We start from the raw sequence: 22,001 nt of genomic DNA, 5'->3' as shown, positions 1-22,001 counted from the left end.
GGTGGATGGGGGCATGCTCCCTCTGCTGTCTCCTCAAGTCCATGATCAGTTCCTTTGTTTTGTTGACGTTGAGGGAGAGATTATTTTCCTGGCACCACTCCGCCAGGGCCCTCACCTCCTCCCTGTAGGCTGTCTCGTCATTGTTGGTAATCAGGCCTACCACTGTTGTGTCATCTGCAAACTTGGTGATTGAGTTGGAGACGTTCGTGGCCACACAGTCATGGGTGAACAGGGAGTACAGGAGGTTGCTGAGCACGCACCCTTGTGGGGCCCAGTGTAGCGGAGGTGTTGTTGCCTACCTTCACCACCTGGGGCTGGCCCGACAGGTCCAGTCTGGGTTTTTCCTTTGCATTAGAGTAAACTACCTGTGAATTTTCTACCTCTACTATGGTTTTATGCCTGGCCTTTGCTGAACACTTACTCATCAAGGACATGGCTGAGTTTGTGTTCGCAATAGGTCCTCTGCTTAGCTTTCCCCGGAGCAAACTCTCTATTGATCTTAGCCGCTGAATTTGCATTTCAGTTCACTTTTCCTCATTTAAAGGGGTGATTGCAAATATCTACAGAGAGGCCAAAGAATGACGGGGAATTGAAGCTATGGTTGATACCAATCAGTCACACAAAATTAATGAGCTTATCAGCATAATGTAAATAGTGCAGGAGTTAATTGCTTTAGACCTTCCCCTTCTATGCAAGTGTCATGTTCGTATCTGCAAGGTAATACAATGATTGGATAAATACAATTAACTTTAGTCTAAAATGTAGGCCTATACTAATTTCTGTGACAAAAAGTGGCAATTCGTTTTACTGGCCTATAACTGTGTAGCATCAGGTTATAAAGAGAATAAAGAGCGTCAAATGGTATGATTGTAATATATAGTAGGTAAATACATTTATAGCAAAAATATAAATGTGAAGTTATGTAAATCAAATATTTAAAAAACATTAAGGTGCCCCGACTTTTCTTCTTCCCTGCAGTGCTCACTTTGGGAACCATTAGGTAGAAAGAGAATTTAGTGTTCGGTCTGAAGCAATTCCCAAAAAGACACAAAGGTATGAAACACAATTGGTAAGGAGAGCCAAACTCACAAACAAAAGGTACGTCCCAAATAGGTATGGGGCAGGTCCTGGTCAAAAGTAGTGCACTATTACAGGGAATAGGGTGCTATTTGGGATCGACACTTTGTTTGAGTCTGGGTCTCAACTCCTCCCAATTAGACCTGAATCCATAGCCTCATTAGCTTGGCCAGGTTGGAGGACTCATTCCCCCGATGTCTCTTTCTCTCACCCTAACAAGACAAACAATGAGGTTCCAATTATTCTGTACAATGTGGCGCTATAACACAGGTCCACAGGCTTTGTTAATTTAATCTGCAACAACGAATCCACTCATATGGTGTGATATAGACTACCCCCCTGGAATGCGGATCAATAAATCAACATAGTCCATTCCAATAAAAAATCATTTAGGCTAGAATCGGCCTAGACTAGAGTCAGGGTTAGGTGTTCAGCTAGCCTATATTTATTGTTGGTTTGCTTTAGGAGTGGTGTGTTTTAGGATTGTGTCTGATAATCTAATGAAGGTTAGGCCTTGTGATGATGAGCCAATGACGGCCAAAAAAGGTGCATAGTAATTTACCTTTCGTTTAAAAAAAATAATTTCTTGATATGAAAGTACAGTTTCCAAACATGTATCGCAAGCGAGGAGTATTAGACAGAGCGCTGGGACTGTACACATTGGCCGTGCCATCATCAATGCTTTACTTAAGAACCCAAAAGGCCCCCATCTTGTGTGATGAACGAGAGTTATCCTGGCCTCACCCAGAGCCCTCACCACATAATGCTCATTAATGTCTATAACACTATGATAATTCATTAATTAATTAAATGAAAATATAGCCAATATTTGATATTTTAAATGCTGCCTACATATAAATAATGACAAGTGAAAAGTATACCTACATTCATCAGTTTACATCAATGGTTTAGGTCCAACACTGCTTGCCCGTTTGAATCAACATTTAAGCACACTCTTTTTTATGTGAAGTTATCTAAAAATAAACACATACATAAATGTGTTTTAAATGTATCCAATCACATTTAGATTAGGCCTACATTTCTGTAGAGAAGTGGGTTATTATGAGACTGATTCTTCTGAGTGAATAGAGAGAAGTGGGTTCTGAGTATAAAACTACTTTGCCCGTCAGCCATTGCAAAATGTTGGACGACTGTAAATAATCACCATCTTTTTGCGATATCGTCCTATTCCTAAATCTTAATTGTGAGATTACTACATTATTTTGATGTTGTGTAATGTAAACAGGTTTATATATGTTATAGAAATGAATAGAAAATACATTTATTTTGATACTTGATAGTTAACGTTGCACTGAGATTTTGGTACCAGTTGTCCATCTTCCTGCTAACTATAGCTAATGTTAGCTTGCTAGCTAGCTAGTTCTTCGATTTCAAGATTGGATTTTGTCGTGGTGTTGGCAGCTTCTGTAATTATGTCTAGACAATCCAGTTTTAAACCGGTGACCCATGTTCTTTTCGACATGGATGGATTATTATTAGGTTATTAATATACACTTTATATTTGAACTGAAACGATGAAATTACCTGCCTGAGCAGAACAGAATGTGACACGAGTCCGAGCTACCTAACCTCGGCCTAGCATTCAGTGACAGCTCATTCATTCCTGTGTGTCAACCACGGTGAAGCAAAAAGAACATGTAACGTTTGATAGTTATCTGTAAAGGAATCTTTCTACAACCATAACATTAGCTAATCATTTCCATTTGCTGTCTTGCGTAGTCTTCTGAATGTCGTGATGTAAAGCTAGAATCCTTAGTTAAAAGCTGCCTATGTTTAAGTAAAAAGCTGAGGGATGGTGTGGATAAATATAACCACTCAAATTGAGTTATTGAATTATAGATTTAACCGTGTTTTGAAGCTTTACAATTTGTTTACATTTCAGTTCTTTACAAACATTGTAGTTTAATGGGGTATGACAGTTGAACTAAACTCATGAGGCATTTATTAGTTATATTCTTCAAGAATCAATGGGTGTATATCATTAATTTATACGTCCAAAACTTGATGTAGCAACTAAGGATTCGAGCTTTAAGTTAAACATGTGTGGTGATAACATAGCTAGCTAACTTTTATTTTACTCCGTTTTGAACTTGCAGATACAGAGAGGCTGTATACGGTGTCTTACCAGGAAGTATGCGACCGGTTTGGAAAGAAATACACCTGGGACGTGAAGTCTTCTGTGATGGGGAAGAAAGCTATGGAGGCTTCCACCATTATACGAGACTCCCTACAACTACCAATGACACCAGAGGAACTTCTCAGTGAGACTACAAAAATACAGGAGAGGATATTTCCTTCAGCTCAATTGATGCAAGGTAACTAAAATTGTGTGTGTGGGTTACTGTTAGCGTGGTATAGTTGTAGTTTGTGGTACAGTTTTCATAGTTACCATAACATGAACAAAATAATTGATTCTCACATATGAAATATCAGTCTCTGATGAGTTTATTGACAAACAAACTTTAATCTCATGTTTTCATTACTGTGTGTGTGTCCTGTATACGTAGGAAGACACTACAGACTGTCAATATTCAGAGTGGTAGGGCTCTCAAACTCAACTCTGGACCTTCGAAGCCAGTTCCACTGCATTTTTTTATTGTTCCCATCTAATCAGGGACTGATTTAGACCAGGGACACCAGGTGTGTGCAATTAATTATCAGGTAGAATAGAACACCAGCAGGCTCCGGACCTTGTAGAGTAAGTTGAGTACCCCTGCTCTAGGACATGAGGCACAGGGAGTGTGATTTGTTTCGATTTTTTGTGTTCACTGTGTGTGCTTGTCTGTGTGTAGGACTAACCAATGATGTGTACGGTGCATTCGGAAAGTATTCAGACCCCTTGACTTTTTCCACATTTTGTTACGTTAAAGCCTTATTCTAAAATTGATTAAATAAAAAAAATTCCTACACATCAATCTACACACAATTCCCCATAATGACGATGCGAAAACAGGTTTTTAGAAATGTTTGCAAATGTATTAAAAATAAAAACAAATACCTTATTTATATAAGTATTCAGACCCTTTGCTACGAGACTCGAAATTGAGCTCAGGTGCATCCTGTTTCCATTGATCATCCTTGAGATGTTTCTACAACTTGTGGTAAATTCAATTGATTAGACATGATTTGGAAAGGCACACACCTGTCTATATAAGGTCCCACAGTTGACAGTGCATGTCAGAGCAAAAACCAAGCCATGAGGTCGAAGGAATTGTCCGTAGAGCTCCGAGAAAGGATTGTGTCGAGGCACAGATCTGGGGAAGAACAGGGAGAAGGGCCTTGGTCAGGGAGGTGACCAATAACCCGATGGTCACTCTGACAGAGCTCCAGAGTTCCTCTGTGGAGATGGGAGAACCTTCCAGATGGACAACTATCTCTGCAGCACTCCACCAATAAGGCCTTTATGGTAGAGTGGCCAGACGGAAGACACTCCTCAGTAAAAGGCACATGACAGCCCGCTTGGAGTTTGCCAAAAGCCATCTAAAGGACTCTCAGACCATGAGAAACATGATTCTCTGGTCTGATGAAACCAAGATTGAACTTTTGGCCTGAATGCCAAGCGTCATGTCTGGTGGAAACCTGACACCATTCCTACGGTGAATCATGGTGGTGGCAGCATCTTGCTGTGGGGATGTTTTTCAACGGCTGGGATTGGGAGACTGGTCAGGATCGAGGGAAAGATGGACAGAGCAAAGTACAGAGAGCTCCTTGATGAAAACCTGCTCCAGAGCACTCAGGACCTCAGACTGGGGCGAAGGTTCACCTTCCAACAGGACAACGACCCTAAGCACACAGCCAAGACAACGCAGGAGTGGCTTCGGGACAAGTCTCTAAATGTCCTTTAGTGGCCCAGCCAGAGCCCGGACTTGAACCCGATCGAACATCTCTGGAGAGACCTGAAAATAGCTGTGCAGCGACGCTCCCCATCCAACCTGAGATGATCTGCAGAGAAGAATGGGAGAAACTCCCCAAATACAGGTGTGCCAAGCTTGTAGCGTCATACCCAAGAAGACTCGAGGCTGTAATTGCTGCCAATGGTGCTTCAACAAAGTACTGAGTAAAGTGTCTGAATACATACAGTGAGGGAAAAAAGTATTTGATCCCCTGCTGATTTTGTACGTTTGCCCACTGACAAAGACATGATCAGTCTATAATTGTAATGATAGGTTTATTTGAACAGTGAGAGACAGAATAACAACAAAAAAATCCAGAAAAACGCATGTCAAAAATGTTATAAATTGATTCGCATTTTAATGAGGGAAATAAGTATTTGACCCCTCTGCAAAACATGACTTTGTACTTCGTGGCAAAACCCTTGTTGGCAATCACAGAGGTCAGACGTTTCCACCAGGTTTTCACACATCTCAGGAGAGATTTTGTCCCACTCCTCTTTGCAGATCTTCTCCAAGTCATTAAGGTTTCGAGGCTGACGTTTGGCAACTCAAACCTTCAGCTCTCTCCACAGATTTTCTATGGGATTAAGGTCTGGAGGCTGGCTAGGCCACTCCAGGACCTTAATGTGCTACTTCTTGAGCCACTCCTTTGTTGCCTTGGCCGTGTGTTTTGGGTCATTGTCATGCTGGAATACCCATCCACGACCCATTTTCAATGCCCTGGCTGAGGGAAGGAGGTTCTCACCCAAGATTTGACGGTACATGGCCCCGTCCATCGTTCCTTTGATGCGGTGAAGTTGTCCTGTCCCCTTAGCAGAAAAACACCCCCAAAGCATAATGTTTCCACCTCCATGTTTGACGGTGGGGATGGTGTTCTTGGGGTCATAGGCAGCATTCCTCCTCCTCCAAACACGGCGGGTTGAGTTGATGCCAAAGAGCTCGATTTTGGTCTCATCTGACCACAACACTTTCACCCAGTTCTCCTCTGAATCATTCAGATGTTCATTGGCAAACTTCAGACGGGCCTGTATATGTGCTTTCTCGAGCAGGGGGACCTTGCGGGCACTGCAGGATTTCAGTCCTTCACGGCGTAGTGTGTTACCAATTGTTTTCTTGGTGACTATGGTCCCAGCTGCCTTGAGATAATTGACAAGATCCTCCCGTGTAGTTCTGGGCTGATTCCTCACCGTTCTCATGATCCACAAGGTGAGATCTTGCATGGAGCCCCAGGCCGAGGGAAATTGACAGTTCTATTGTGTTTCTTCCATTTGCGAATAATCGCACCAACTGTTGTCACTTTCTTACCAAGCTGCTTGGCGATGGTCTTGTAGCCCATTCCAGCCTTGTGTAGGTCTACAATCTTGACCCTGACATCCTTGGAGAGCTCTTTGGTCTTGGCCATGGTGGAGAGTTTGGAATCTGATTGATTGCTTCTGTGGACAGGTGTCTTTTATACAGGTAACAAGGTGAGATTAGGAGCACTCCCTTTAAGAGTGTGCTCCTAATCTCAGCTCGTTACCTGTATAAAAGACACCTGGGAGCCAGAAATCTTTCTGATTGAGAGGGGGTCAAATACTTTTTTCCCTCATTAAAATGCAAATCAATTTATAACATTTTTGACATGCGTTTTTCTGGATTTTTTGTTGTTGTTATTCTGTCTCTCACTGTTCAAATAAACCTACCATTAAAATTGTAGACTGATCATTTCTTTGTCAGTGGGCAAACGTACAAAATCAGCAGGGGATCAAATACTTTTTTTAAATGTGATATTTCATTTGTTTTTGCTTTGTCACTATGGGGTTTTGTGTGTAGATTGATGGGGGTAAAAACTATTTAATCAATTTTAGAATAAGGTTGTAACGTACCAAAATGTGGGGGGAAAAAAAGTGAAAAAAAGAAAATGTAAAAATGAAAAAGTCAAGGGGTCTGAATACTTTCTGAGTACACTATATGTCTGTGTATAACCAGGAGTGGAGAAGCTCGTCCACCATCTCTGTAAACACAACGTGCCCATCGCCGTAGCGACAAGCTCAGGAGGCCTGACTTTTGAGATGAAGACCAGTCAGCACAAAGCCTTCTTTGACCTGTTCAGCCACATCGTCCTGGGGATGACCCCGATGTGAAAAAACAGCAAACCTCAGCCTGACTCCTTCTTGGTGTGTGCCAGCAGGTTCACTCCTCCTGCGCCTCCAGCCACGGTAAGAGGGACAGGCGAGGAAGAGGGACAGTAGCCTACAGTGGGTAGTGGAGACTATTGCCTCATTTTGTTGCCTCATGAATGAATAAATAAGCTAAGCATAAAATAACCAGCCACGAAAAAAAGGGACAGACCTTTGGACACGCTAAGACACTCTCATACACACCTAGTCATGTTGGAGGGGGAAAGCAGCCTGAAGGTCACCAATTCTTACTAATCATGGCTCACATGCTATAAATGATATTAAGAGGGACAGGGTAGTGGACAGTGGGCTGGCGCAACTTATAATGCTGAAAAAGAGCAACCCCTAAAGGTTTTACACCAATTCAGTTGTTAAGAAAAAAAAATGTGTTTGTTACATAGTATATTCATGCATGGGCTAATCATTCAGCAGATAAACAAAAGTGTTTTTATAGGAACCTGTAGAATTGCATTTATACCTCCAAGAAAGTGGGTTAACTCTTAAGCCCATAACCAATTCTGTTGTTAGGAAGGTTACCAAGGCTAATGTCATCCTGTCATACTTCAATGCCCCAGCAATCACCTGTTCCTAAGACATGCCAAAGGAATTATTATCAAGACACTGACTGACTGACCGACTGTAGCAGATCTAAACTAGGCTATTGAAAGTGTAGGCCCTATTTATAGGAACCTGTGGAATTTCATTTATTTACACATCCAGAAAGCGAGGGAAACGATTTAGTCTATAACCGACTTCATACTCTTTCATTCATTTCCATTTTTGATGCCAATGTTTTGGCTAATTAAGGGTAGCTGTAAGTAACATATCTGTGTTGTCAACACCAGCTATGAAAATTCCCCCAACACTCCCACAACACAGAGGAATCACACTGTGTACATCCCAAATGGCACCCATAGTGCTCTAGTCAAATGTAGTGCACTAAATAAGGAATAGGGTGCTACTAGGGACTTAGCCACTACCATGTTTAATCACCTTCCTTCCATGCCAGTTCTAGCAAACCCATCTATGAAATATGTCTACAATCAACAGGGTTAGAAGACTACATGAATATTCAGTTAGTTTTACAGAGAGCTCTCAAATGAAAAACCGAAAAAGGGAACCCAAAAAGAGAGTGGTTAATAGGTTTGGATTTGTTGTTTTCCTTCTTTTGGTAAATGAATCTCCCTAACAGGTGCAGGGCTGTAGATTTTTCTGCAAATGGGTCTGCAGCAGCAGCATCCTTCGTTACTTGTCAGCCTGCTTTTTTAATCTTGGAGGCTTCCACACATCCGCAGTTAGGACTTGCATTTTTCTTGATGAGATATGCAACTGCGTCTGAGAGAGGGAATCGGTTCAGTGTTCAGTGGAATAACGAATTATGATGCGTCACTCCCTGGCACCTCTTCTCTCTCCGTGACAGTTTTGCTTAAGCACAGAGAGAGAAATAGGGAGGGACAGATTGCGATTCAGGATTGCAAGGAGGAGACAGGAGAAAGACAGAGTGAATGCAATAATTAGAAAAAGAGGAGTGTGTATTAACATTGTGTTTACAGCTTCTCTCCTACCCCCAGCTTAGTAGAAGCAGTGATGAATTTACAATGACTTTAATTAATTGTAGTGAGGCATATTACAGAAACAGCAGCGAAGACAGGCGCAGGTGATACATTTTAAGTTTTAGTACTGTATGTTGCTGGCAGTTTTTTTTTCTCCCATTTGCTGAATTTTTTGGTGCTTTCTTACAGCTAAAATGTAAACATTATTTTAAGCTTTCACTGCAACTGTACATATTCAGTAACAGTTAGGCAGTGCAATTTCAATACATTTCTCAGGATGCATTTTTCTTCTGGTCCTTAAAAGGTTGCTGTTTATATCGGAGTTATTAGGAGGGAGGTTTCCTGGAATACATGCATGAAGCAACTAGAGGCATTTTGAAGGCCATGATGATGCTATGCAACACTGCAGGTAATACGCCTGGCAGACTGCTTAAAACCCTCTCACAAGTGAGTAATGTACCCAGCCCAGTACTCTGTCTCTATGGTGACCAAAGGGAAGGAAATAGTCCACCTCCTCCTCCATTTTTCACTTTCTCTCAGCACTCAAAAATACTATGACATAGAGAGACAGAGTGAGGGAGAAAGGGAGGGAGACAGACAGAGGGAGAGAGGCGAGAAAAGGTTTTTACTAAAGGTGTGTGTGCTCAGCCTACCAACTAAGATTAATGAAACATGAAAACGCTCTAGTTCATGTTCGTATAGGCTGTGTCTCAAATTGCTCTGGTCAAAAGTAGTGCACTTTGCAGGGAATAGGGTGCGATTTGGGACTTACATTGAAAGAGAGGGAGAAAAGTAATTCCGCTACCGTTAATCATAAATGACCTTACACCAAGGAAAGGTTTATAGCCCCAAATACGGTACAATTAGGACATGAAATTAACTTGTAGAAAATTAAATAAGCCAATTATAGCATGGATTATCTTAAAGATATTTAAAGAGCGACTTGTGTTCAACTGTTGTTGGTAGTTGATGTTAGAAACTGAATATGTGCATGGGAAAGAGTCTTGCCTTACTAAAAGACAGATGTCTTAGCACTCCTACTTAGTCTAAAAACCCTGTGTAGACTGTGGTAAAAGAAACCCAACCAACCTTATTTAAAAGAGTGAGGCACCAAGATGTTTCAGAAAGACCTACCTGCATCCCAAATGGCACCATATTCCCTCTTAATGCACTACTTTTGACCAGGTCCCATAGGGCTCTGGTCAAAATAAGTACACTGTATAGGGAATAGGGTGCCATTTGGGACTAAGTCACAGAGTGGCTCACACAGAGGGTGTAAAGAGTCAGTACAGATACTCTATTCCCTCTTGGCTCCAGAGCTTGGATCTGTAGCTAGCCTAGATAATGATGCTGCAACAACAACAACAGCAACAACAACACAACGCTGCTTTAGGGACAGCTAGTCGCCTCGGCTACACCACCGTATTTTATGGGTATTTCAGCTGGCAGGACCCAGTGGGCCCATCTGCTCTCTGCTGTGTAGATGCACCAACCACATAATAAATGGTAATTGCTACTATAATCCCAAAATAGACACATTATTCAATATTTCTAGACCATATAGTCAATTTCTTTCTTTTATTTGTCAATTTAGCTATCCCAGTGTGAACTGTGATGTGTTTGTTGTGCCCAGTGTGTTTAGTGCCAGTGGGTTGAAATGGTCAGTGACTAAAACAGGCTTGATGTATCTATCTGAGTAGTGGCAACTAGAAGCTGTGCTATTCTACAGCCCTAATGATGTTCCTTATGAACAGACAGTCCCATGTGCTTTGAAGGAGCAGGTAGGGCCTCACTGCGAGTAAAAAAAACGGCAGTGTTTTTTAATATCAGCTCTATGAAATATTAAATATTTGAGCTTTAAAGTAAAGTATGGACACAGTGGTTCTTTAAGTGGTCAGAAGGTCAGCCCTTAATGCCAAGAGATTTAATACCGCTTGCCCTATACTCAGCAGTAATGTGCTTGTTTGGGTTTTTATATCTAGTGCTGCATTTTAATGGCCTAAAATCCTATGAACTCACATTCATTTCAGATACACAATATTATTTTATTTGTTAAAGTCCTTTATGAACACAGACTTCATGTTAGTGTTTCACTAAGCCTTTTGGGTCCTTTTCTGTGCACACCAAATCAGGAAGGGGGAGAATACATTGTCAGTGGGTCTGTCTGAGTTTATGAGGAGCTTTAACAGTATTGATCACTCCTTTTATTCTGTTGGAAAGAAATGCCAACACTGGCACGAAGATATAAGATTAACGGACGGACACTCGGTCAAAGGTGATTTTTATGAGCTCCCAGGCAGTGGCACTGTCACAGCCGGTAGACAAGCTAAAGGCTATTTCCTGAAGGACTAGTTCGCTGAAATATCATGGTTTGTTAATGATTTTCTTATCTGGAAGGTAGTTGTGGAAGGTGGTGCGGGAGAGAATTGACTTCACTCAATCATCAATAGGTATGTCTTTACCTTGATCTTCTATTTCCACCATTTCTAGATAACGTGACCCTTACCTACGGTTATTTATGAAGTCTACCTATTCCATAGCCTGTATGTATCCTAAATCTTTCAAAACCTAATCTTTCTCAACAGATTCAGGGCGCTCCGCAAGCACAGCGGCTGTTAGAAGAGACTATTCTAAACCTAGTCCTTTTCTCAGTAAAAGATGAAAACGTGTCCTCACTCCTCAGACACCAAATGAAAGCTATTCTGCTCCTGGCTGCCATCTGGCCTAGAGTGACAAACATCTGACTGACCTCTCCGTGTGATTTCCCTCAGGTTGACCAAACCACTCATTAGCCTTGTGAACGCAGCCCTCTGGAGGCCAATGGATTGCCCTGATATGCATTTATACTGTGACCTCCAGGGCTGCATCCCAAATGACATCCTATTCCCTTTATAGTGCACAACTTTTGAGTGCACTAAGGCCTTATGGACCCTGGTCAAAAGTTGGGCACTATAAAGGGAATAGGGTGCCATTTAGGACGTAACCACCATGACCTCCAGGTTTTGATATGATGGCCTGCATTTCCTGTTTCCTGTGTATAAAAAAAGTACCCCGTAACACAGATGATAAAACTTTACACATCCTGTAGTCAGCCTGCCCTGGGCTTAGAGATGGTTTAGAAGATGTAGGGAGGCAATCTATCGCTGTCTCTTCACTCACTCAACAACCCACGTTGCAGGCCCGAATATACACACTCGCACAAATTCCTTACCGTGTGATGTGTTTAGAGTTTAAAGTATTTTCTTGCTAAGGTACCATTCATCAAGTTTGAGAATGCATCAGTTTGAGACAGAATGTTTGATGAGTGAACACACTGCTGCACTACCTACCTTATTGCATTAACCTCAGACCAGTAGTAGGGACCATGTTTCTGTCCGTCTGTCAGGCAGTGTATACTGAGTGATTTGATAGTGTCAAACAGAGCCCATGTTTTCACAGAATGGTGTCGGAACAAGACAAGAGGCAGAATGATTGTTTTATTTACCCAACATAAACAAAAAATAAACTGCTCTGATTAAATATTGAAGGGATAGAGACTGTAAAAACACAGTTATTTTAGTGAATGGCTGTGTCACCGTGACAAGCCCCATCTTAAGCTGTGCTAAAGTTAAGACACACAGGCACTCTGGTGTTGACATAGCTGGTTTGCCTTGTCGTGTCAGACGTTGACAAAAGCGACAAGTAAAGTAATATGTTGGAGCAGAGGATCAGCCTCTTTTAAGATATAACACTGAGGAAAGAAGAAAATGATTTGTTGAATGGATCACTGTCAAACTACTGTGTGTCAAAAGTCCATTCAAAATACGTTATTTTTTGTCTCCTGATGTGTCCTTCCAGGAACATGAAAATGACACAAAATGACATGATAAATAGAAAATGACACAGTAAAGGTAGTATTTAGTAGTAGTATTTAGTAGTAGTATTTATTGGGATCCATACAGGAAACAAATGCAACAAATAATATAATATACATAATCTCCTGCTTCTGTCTCACGCTTCAGACACAGGAGATGTCTCCTGCCCTATGAGCTGTTCTGGCTCACACAAGCCAAGGCTTGTGCGAGGCCCTCATCTACATAATGCAATACATAATACAGTGTAAATTACAATACAAAATATATAAAAATGGCTGTGTCTCTTCAAAGTCTCCTTTTGTGCCATAAGGTGTTCTTTTACAGTGGGGAAAAAAGTATTTAGTCAGCCACCAATTGTGCAAGTTCTCCCACTTAAAAAGATGAGAGAGGCCTGTAATTTTCATCATAGGTACACGTCAACTATGACAGACAAATTGAGAATGTTTTTCTCCAGAAAATCACATTGTAGGATTTTTAATGAATTTATTTGCAAATTATGGTGGAAAATAAGTATTTGGTCACCTACAAACAAGCAAGGTTTCTGGCTCTCACAGACCTGTAACTTCTTCTTTAAGAGGCTCCTCTGTCCTCCACTCGTTACCTGTATTAATGGCACCTGTTTGAACTTGTTATCAGTATAAAAGACACCTGTCCACAACCTCAAACAGTCACACTCCAAACTCCACTATGGCCAAGACCAAAGAGCTGTCAAAGGACACCAGAAACAAAATTGTAGACCTGCACCAGGCTGGGAAGACTGAATCTGCAATAGGTAAGCAGCTTGGTTTGAAGAAATCAACTGTGGGAGCAATTATTAGGAAATGGAAGACATACAAGACCACTGATAATCTCCCTCGATCTGGGGGCTCCACGCAAGATCTCACCCCGTGGGGTCAAAATGATCACAAGAACGGTGAGCAAAAATCCCAGAACCACACGGGGGGACCTAGTGAATGACCTGCAGAGAGCTGGGACCAAAGTAACAAAGCCTACCATCAGTAACACACTACGCCGCCAGGGACTCAAATCCTGCAGTGCCAGACGTGTCCCCCTGCTTAAGCCAGTACATGTCCAGGCCCATCTGAAGTTTGCTAGAGTGCATTTGGATGATCCAGAAGAGGATTGGGAGAATGTCATATGGTCAGATGAAACCAAAATATAACTTTTTGGTAAAAATTCAACTCGTCGTGTTTGGAGGACAAAGAATGCTGAGTTGCATCCAAAGAACACCATACCTACTGTGAAGCATGGGGGTGGAAAAATCATGCTTTGGGGCTGCTTTTCTGCAAAGGGACCAGGACGACTGATCCGTGTAAAGGAAAGAATGAATGGGGCCATGTATCGTGAGATTTTGAGTGAAAACCTCCTTCCATCAGCAAGGGCATTGAAGATGAAACGTGGCTGGGTCTTTCAGCATGACAATGATCCCAAACACACCGCCCGGACAACGAAGGAGTGGCTTCGTAAGAAGCATTTCAAGGTCCTGGAGTGGCCTAGCCAGTCTCCAGATCTCAACCCCATAGGAAATCTTTGGAGGGAGTTGAAAGTCTGTGTTGCCCAGCGACAGCCCCAAAACATCACTGCTCTAGAGGAGATCTGCATGGAGGAATGGGCCAAAATACCAGCAACAGTGTGTGAAAACCTTGTGAAGACTTACAGAAAACGTTTGACCTGTGTCATTGCCAACAAAGGGTACATAACAAAGGATTGAGAAACTTTTGTTATTGACCAAATACTTGTTTTCCACCATAATTTGCAAATAAATTCATTAAAAATCCTACAATGTGATTTTCTGGATTTTATTTTCTCATTTTGTCTGTCATAGTTGACGTGTACCTATGATGAAAATTACAGGCCTCATCTTTTTAAGTGGGAGAACTTGCACAATTGGTGGCTGACTAAATACTTTTTTTCCCCCACTGTATCTGTTTTTTAAAATATGGTTTTATTGCTAATTTGAGTTACCTGGGGTGGCAGAGTTCCATGTAGTCATGCCTCTATTTAATACTGTGCGTTTTCCAGCCTCTGTTCTAGACCTGGGGACTGTGAAGAGACCTGTGGTTGCATGTCTTGTGTTGTACCGATGATTGTCCAAACTGTATGCCAACTGCTTGAACAGACAGTTCATCACCAATAGTGATGCAGTCAATCTCTCCTCATCTTTGAGCTAGGAGAGATTGACATGCATGTTACTGATATTCGCCCTCTGTGTACATCTAAGTGCTGCTCTGTTCTGGACCAACTGCAATTAACCTATGTCCCTCTTTGCTGCACATGACCACACAACTGGGCCGTAGTCCAGGTGCGACAAAACTAAGGCCTGTAGGACCTGTCTGGACGATTGAGATGTCAAGAAAGCAGAGCAACACCTTATCATGGACAGGCCTCTTCCCATTTTAGTAACCATTGACTCTATATGTTTTGACTATGATAGCTTGCTATCTAGGGTTATACCCAGCAGTTTAGTCTCCTCAACTTGCTCAATTGCCACATTATTCAATAATAGATCTGGAGGAGGTTTAAGGTTGAACATTAGGAACACCTGCTCTTTCCATGAGACTGACCAAGTGAATGCAGGTGAAAGCTACAGTATGATCCCTAATTCATGTCACTTGTTAAATCCACTTCAATCAGTGTAGATGAAGGGGAGGAGACAGGTTAAAGAAGGATTTTCAAGCCTTGAGACAATTGAGACATGGATTATGTATGTGTGCCATTCAGAGGGTGAATGGGCAAGACAAAAGATTTAAGTGCCTTTGAATGGGGTATGATAGTAGGTGCCAGGCACACTGGTTTGAGTGTGCCAAGAACTGCAACGCTGCTGTGTTTTTCACGCTCAACAGTTTCCCGTATGTATCAAGAATGGTCCACCACCCAAAGGACATCCAGCCAACTTTACAAAAATGTGGGAAGCATTGGAGTCATCATGGGCCAGCATCCCTGTGGAACGCTTTCAACACCTTGTAGAGTCCATGCCCCGATGAATTGAGGCTGTTCTGAGGGCAAAAGGGGGTGGGGGGTGCAACTCAATATTAGGAAGGTGTTTCTAATGTTTTGTACATTCTGTGGAAGGTCATTAGTAGAAACAGAAAACAATGGCCCAAGCCGGCTGCCCTGCGATACACCACACTCAACCGAATTCCATGAAAGAAAACCCTCTGTGTTCTATTAGATGGGTAACTCTCAATCCACAATAAGGCAGAGGATGCAAATCCATAACGCCTACGTTTTTTTTCAGCAATAGGTTTTGATCAATGATAGTCTTAACAAAACAGCTCCCACAATCTTCTTACTGGAAATGTCTTTCAGCCAATCATCAGTCATTTGTGTCAGTGCCGAGCATGTTGAGTGCCCTTCCCTATTATGTATGCTGAAAGTCTGTTGTTATTTTGTTTTCTGTAAAATAACTTTGGAGCCCCCACTGTACCTTCGTCAACCCTCATCCATCTGGTCCATTTACCTGTGTAGGTTGGGTAGTGTTGTATGGCTAGAGACCCAGCTGTATGTCCTAATTTTCCTGGTCCATGTGTAGGTTGGGTAGAAGGTTATAGGGTCCATGTGTAGGTTGGGTAGAAGGTTATAGGGTCCATGTGTAGGTTGAGTAGAAGGTTATAGGGTCCATGTGTAGGTTGAGTAGAAGGTTATAGGGTCCATGTGTAGGTTGAGTAGAAGGTTATAGGGTCCATGTGTAGGTTGAGTAGAAGGTTATAGGGTCCATGTGTAGGTTGAGTAGAAGGTTATAGGGTCCATGTGTAGGTTGAGTAGAAGGTTATAGGGTCCATGTGTAGGTTGAGTAGAAGGTTATAGGGTCCATGTGTAGGTTGAGTAGAAGGTTATAAGGTCCATGTGTAGGTTGAGTAGAAGGTTATAAGGTCCATGTGTACGTTGAGTAGAAGGTTATAGGGTCCATGTGTAGGTTGAGTAGAAGGTTATAGGGTCCATGTGTAGATTGAGTAGAAGGTTATAAGGTCCATGTGTAGGTTGGGTGCATATGGAGACTATGACCTACGGTTCTCTGCTTCTCCATCTGGGCAGAATGGCTCATCTAATGAGTATTCCCCAAGGGCTGACCCTGCTGCCAGGTCAAGTCTACATTGTGTGACAGATCCAGACCCTGCTCTCTGTTTATGGTCGCATAGGCCTACCATAACATCAGTCCATATGATTAAAACCCATAACTGTCCATATGATTCAATCCCATTCTCCAGTCCCAGTTTCTTTGAAGGAAACTTTTCTCTCTATGTTCTAAGTGTCCTATGATAGCCCTGTAAACTACTAAACGTCCTGGTCCGTCCTGCTGAAGTAGCTGCTGCCGGCTGCCAAGCAGACCTTGGATCTGCTCCATAACAACACTACGCTGTGTCCTCTCATCTCCCCTTAATACACCGTTATAAAGGGAGTGCGTGTGACGTGCTGCTGAGCCGGCTATTCACAATAGTCTTGGCACCAGCCACTGCAGTCTGAGGTGCGTCCCTAATGGCATCCTATTCCCTTCGTAGTGCACTACTTTTGAGAAGAGCCTGGTCAAAAGTAGTGCACTATGTAAGGAATAGGGTGTCATTTGGGAGGCATCCACACAAACACACTGAGTCTCCCCCTCTTCTCTTCTTCTGTTGTGGCAGTGACTGCCTTGGGTACACTGTGAATACAGATTCAATTGGTTCTGATGAATGTTGCATGTGTTTGGGTGTACGCCTCGGGACTGGTTGTTAATCTTCCATTGGGCTGGCTGTTGGAGGCCTGCATGGCAAGCGACTTTGGGTTCTCTGTCTGTTCTCCTTTCACTGTTCCCAATACATGTTACAGCAGGCCAGTAGTTTAACAATAAAATATAGATTTTTGAAGCAAACTTCCATTGTCCTAACAATGAGTGGGAGAAAAGACCCTTGACCCTTTATAGGGCAAATCACCTTCCCAATCTCTCTTTGCTGCTGTGATTTGTAGCCAGGTCACAGATCTGTTTGAACTCTTGCAAACTCCATTGCTCATTGTCAAGCCAAACATGTTTGGCATGACAATGAGTGACAAGGAGTTGGCATGATAGCACAAACAGACTTCCCCCTGAGCCAACATGGAGCCGCAGTGCATTTGTGTCCTGTTTCCCTCTCCTCCATTACAATGCAGCCATTGAACACTGATTAAAGGTTAATTTGCCTGGCCCATTGCCTAATTCAGAGTCTTAGTTGCTTCCTATCAAGGGGCATTATCTAGTTAGGGCCCCTCGGTTACCTTGCTGCTCAGTGTTTCCACACTTATTGTCCCTCTCCTAGGCTACTTCTAGGCTGTGACATCACAAGAGTCAATTAGGCAAATCTTCTAGAGTCCTCGAGTCGGCTTCTGTTGTTCCACCTGAGAACCTTTTTAGGAGGTTATTTTAGTTCCATTTGAGAATTAGAGAAGAGACTGACTGGTAGTTGTGGTTAAGGGCATTTCTGAAGCTGCTAGGTAAATTTGGTACGTTTAAATTACATTTTCTTTCACCATTAGTGTGTGAGGTAAGTAAGTCAAAGGCAAATTGGAGGGAAATCACGTAGTAGAAAGAACATTGCAGAAAATACTGTGATTTTGTGATTCTTTTTGTGCACTCATTCAAATTATAGGGGTTGATTGAACCTTGAATTAGGTAGAGTGGTGGGAGACGTCTTTGGAGGGGGTGTTTTATTTGAAAAGCCAGGAAGCGTAGCTATTGAGGTTAAAAAAGCACAGGATGTCGGAAGTTACCAATGAATAAAAGGGAAGCTCTGGTCACTCAGTTCTTTGTCCGTTCTTCTCAACACTGCTTCCATATTGGCTTCTCATTTGTATGCTGCCTCTATTCATGCAGCTGTGACGCAAAGGTAAGAGTCAGAAACATACTGTGGGTCACCTCACCTCAACACGAGTTCCTCAGTATGACAGCCTTCCTCTGCTCTGTTTTCTCCACCAGACACTGAGTTGCAGTTCATAGACATAGGCTTCTCAGTCCAAGACTATGTGCTTTGTGCTGGGTCAATAGACTGTACTGTTGTATGTTGTGGTTGCGTAATGAGGCATCATAAACCTCGTCACACTTACTCTATTTAAAGAATGGATCGCTTCTGGTACTTCTGGTATTTTGCCTTCAACCTCCTGTAGTGGTCACACTGGGTTATAATACATCATTGACTGTATAGCAGCATTATATGAACCATTGTTCACTTCATTATACTCCCATGTGAATTTATAAATCCTTTTGTCTCCTTTCACCTTTATTGAACACTGTTTGACATCCAGCACCTGCTTGTCTCGTTTCCTCTCTCAACAGTGCCTGGTGTTTGAGGATGCTCCTATGGGTGTTAAGGCCGGCCTGGCGGCTGGGATGCAGGTGGTCATGATCCCTGATGACAAACTGGACCGAGGCCTTACCCAGGAGGCCACACTGGTCCTGAGGACCATGGAGGACTTCAAACCAGAGATGTTCGGCCTGCCGGCCTATGACTGAGCTCCATCTCCCGCTTCCTGCTCAGGACTGAGAACCTCTAATCCACCCCTGCTTTTTACAGCCCATTTTCACCATTTAGCCTAACCAAAGCAATGTAATGATGCTAATCACAATGATCACAATGCTGATCAAAATTATGCAATGACACTGAATTTAATTGTTACTTGGAACTGTGATCAAGTTGTTGTTAGGCGAATATTAATATTTTTGCTTTGGCCAAATAATGAGAATGGCTGAGAATGATTGTTGAATTGTCAACATAATGAGATGTAATTTCTTTGGCTGAACCTTTTACACAGGTTGGTATTGTAAGCAGCTCGCTGGCAGTCAGTTTGAAGGCTTTTATTGTGATATTGTTTGCATCCCAAATGGCACCCTATTCCCTACATAGTGCACTACTTTTGTCCAGAGTCCAACACAGTCATTCTAGGTAAAGATGTATCCGTCTCTGAGTCTTAATGTCCTTAAACAGCTTTCTTAACCAACTGGAGTTTAAGCTGTTGGATTCTCCCTATTTTCCCCTCTTCATACCGTTTACCACTCTTTGAGCGGGGCCTATTGAAATGCCAAAGACACTTTTCCCAGCATGGACGTGTAATCCAATAAAGAGGGTGAGAGAAGTCTTCAGCTCTTTCATCTTCACTCATGTTTGCCTCAGCAGTGCTGCTGGAATTCACATGTTCTCTCTTCCCTGAGAAAACCCCTGAAACGACTGAACACAGGAGTAGAGTTACTGAGAGCTGTTCCCTCATCTCCCTCAGGCTGTTGAAATAGGATTTCACTACTGTAGTATCCTTCCATCCACTATCCTGCTTCCCCGTCCCGGCCTCCATGCATCCCTGGCCTTTCATCCTCGACTTGGGCTAATCTCTGAGGCTCTTCCTGCTCTTCTCCTCATCACTCAGCCCTTTGTGCCCTGTAGTGTGTGTGATTGTGTGAATATACACCGAGTGGACAAAACATTAGGACCATGACATAGACAGACCAGGGGAATGCTATGATCCCTTATTGATGTCACTTGTTAAATCCACTTCAATCAGTGTAGATAAAGGGGAGGAGACGAATTGAGGCTGTTCTGAGGGCAAAAGGGGGTGCAACTCAATATTAGGAAGGTGTTCCTAATGTTTTGTACACTCAGTGTACATTCATATGTGTGTGTCTGTACAGTATGCGTGTATGTGTGTGTGCTTACGCAATAAGTGTGATGGTGTTAGAACATTATGTCTGAAAAATGTAGTGAGTTCAGGGTATGAATGGGACATAATGGCAAATGCCATTTGCCACAATCTAAAGGAATTATATTTTTCTATTGGAAATGCATTTTCTTTGTATCAAATAAGTGACTACAGAGAAATGTTTCATTGTGGTAAATGGTAGTAGTAGCTCAATGTAGATACAGTATTCACCAGTATTGTTGCACATTGAGTTACCAAGTGGGCATTCAAAATTCAACATGCATTTTCTATTGTGTTTCTATGGCGTACACTTAATAGTCCATCTCACCCTATTGAAGTTGCTATTCACAAAGCATATTGTCCTTTTGTTGGGACATAATAGCTCTGTCTCTTCTCTTCTGGTATCATTCACCCCACCCCACCACAGGTTTAGCCTGATGATCCAGCCACTCCCGGCATAGGAAAAGCACTAGCCAATAACGGAAATGTCAGAGCTTACTCTTCCACCTGTAATCCCAGTCCACCTGAGTGCTTGTGACTAGAAGGTCCCCAATGGCCCCTAACTCTCCTAGGAAATTAGCAGTCTCTCCATCTACTGCCAATAACTATTATTTTATCCCTCCCTACCGTCCTTTCAACTCTCATTCTGCCAAAGACAAAGAGAGGGGGAGAGATAGTGAGGGAAGGGAGAGATAGACTAGCTAACATGTTTCTCAGGTCCGTCTTCACATCGTGCTGGGGAGGGCAGACGAGGGACGGTGGACCCACATTCATCTTCAACGTCAGTTGGTTTTCTATACAGGATTCTATCAGCACTCAGACAAGTGTCCCTCAACAGGGGAAGTTTGAAAAATAGACATTGTATGGGATGACCTCATTTTAGAATGTTATAATAAAGCTTTAATTTTTTTCATCCTCTTACTGGCTGACAAGCCCACTCTGGTTGAAGCTCAATGAGAACGCTCATCTGATAACGGCAGACAGTCCCTGTACATTTTCACTGTCATTCAGACTTGTCTGAGACTTGCATTATCAAGAGAGATAACAGTATTGGATGGCTGTCATTAAAAAAGCACAAAGCAGTAATGTCTTTAATGTGATAAAATACCTTAGAAAATGATTAAATAGACACAGAGACTTGTGCATTATTGCTTTGGGATATACCAGTGGGGTTTCTCTTGACTTATGACTCATAAAAGTAATTGGTTTCAGTTATTAATAGCAGCAAGGGCCAGCAAACTGTTAAGGGTAAACATTTGTGTGTCCATATTCACAAAGTTCATCAGAGTAGGAGTGCTGATCTAGGATCAGCTTTCCCATCTTATTTGTTATGATCTAAAAGGCAAAACTGATTCCTTCTCTGAGACTTTGTGAATATGGGCCTTGGTCCTCAAGATATTTATTATCTAAAAGTTCCAAGTTCGTATTGAACAACATAAAAATCCATTACTATTCAAAGAGCAGTTAAGCGGTTGAGGAAGCCATGTGCAAAGTCATGAGGCTGACTTTGTAAACTCAATTAGTTCTTTGGAGTAGCATTCTGTGATAGTGATAATAAAGAAATCCTCTTTGTTTGTTCATACTAGCAAGAAAACTCTAAACAAATAGCTGCACTGTGTGCAAGGTGGGTCACCCCCAAGACGACTTAAAAACAGATTTGGTGTGCAGTTGTTATTAAGCAAAAACAGCATCCAAAGTATGCCTATCTTAGGCGTGCAGGCTGTATTTGAGTTGGCAAAAGAAGGGAGCACAAAAGAATGCCAAGATCTGATTGAAGAACTCTCTATGGATGCACTCAATTTTCCTATT

General features: G+C 42.3%; 1 pseudogene; it reads left to right on the top strand.

Moving 5' to 3' along the window:
• Positions 1-2,427: 2,427 nt before the first annotated feature.
• On the top strand, positions 2,428-19,022 carry LOC123491057 (annotated as a pseudogene).
• Positions 19,023-22,001: the final 2,979 nt, after the last annotated feature.

This window comes from Coregonus clupeaformis, chromosome 6, assembly GCF_020615455.1.
Source record: "Coregonus clupeaformis isolate EN_2021a chromosome 6, ASM2061545v1, whole genome shotgun sequence".
In the NCBI taxonomy this organism is placed as follows: domain Eukaryota; kingdom Metazoa; phylum Chordata; class Actinopteri; order Salmoniformes; family Salmonidae; genus Coregonus; species Coregonus clupeaformis.
The sequence above is the reverse complement of the archived record's forward strand: the minus strand, read 5'-3'. Positions and strand labels throughout refer to the sequence as shown.